This window comes from Marmota marmota, unplaced genomic scaffold (assembly GCF_001458135.2).
Source record: "Marmota marmota marmota unplaced genomic scaffold, marMar, whole genome shotgun sequence".
NCBI classification, from domain to species: domain Eukaryota; kingdom Metazoa; phylum Chordata; class Mammalia; order Rodentia; family Sciuridae; genus Marmota; species Marmota marmota.
Window position 1 is genome coordinate 58607873 of NW_026000174.1, and position 796 is coordinate 58608668.

Sequence of the window (796 nt, forward strand, 5' to 3'; positions counted from 1 at the left end):
CATCCACAGACTAAAGGTAAAAGGTTCAGAAAAATCAGACCACTCACATGGACTACAGAGACAATCAGGGGTTTCCATCTTCATTTCAAATAAAGTAGACATCAAGCTAAAGTTACTCAAAATGGATAAAGAAGAAAACTTTAAATTTTTCAAGGCAACCATACACTAACAAGACATAAAAACTATAAATATATACGCTCCAAAAAATGGAGCATCTACTTTCATCAAACAAACTCTTCTCAAGTTCAAGAGTCAAACAGACCACAACAAAATAATTCTGGGTGACTTTCACACACCTCTTTCACCACTGGATAGATATTCTAAACAAAAGCTGAACAAAGAAACTATAGAACTCAAAAATACAATCAATGACTTTGACTTAACTGACATATATAGAATATTTCAACCTTTAATGAATGAATATACTTTCTTATCAGCGCACATGAATCCTTCTCTAAAATAGACTATATATTATGCCAGAAAGCAACTCTTAGCAAATATAAAAAAGTAGAGATACTACCCTTCATTCTATCAAATCATAATGGAATGAAGTTAGAAATCAATGATAAAATAAGAAATAAAAGCTACTCTAACATCTGGAGACTAAGTAATATGCTACTGGTTGAACAATGTGTTGTAAAAGACATCAAGGAGGAGGTTTAAGAAATTTTAGAGGTAAATGAGAACACTGCTACAACATATCAAAATCTCTGGGACACTATGAAGGCATTGCATGAATTTCCTTCCTTAAAAGAAGAAAAAGTCAACAAATAAATGACTTAACATTACATCTCAA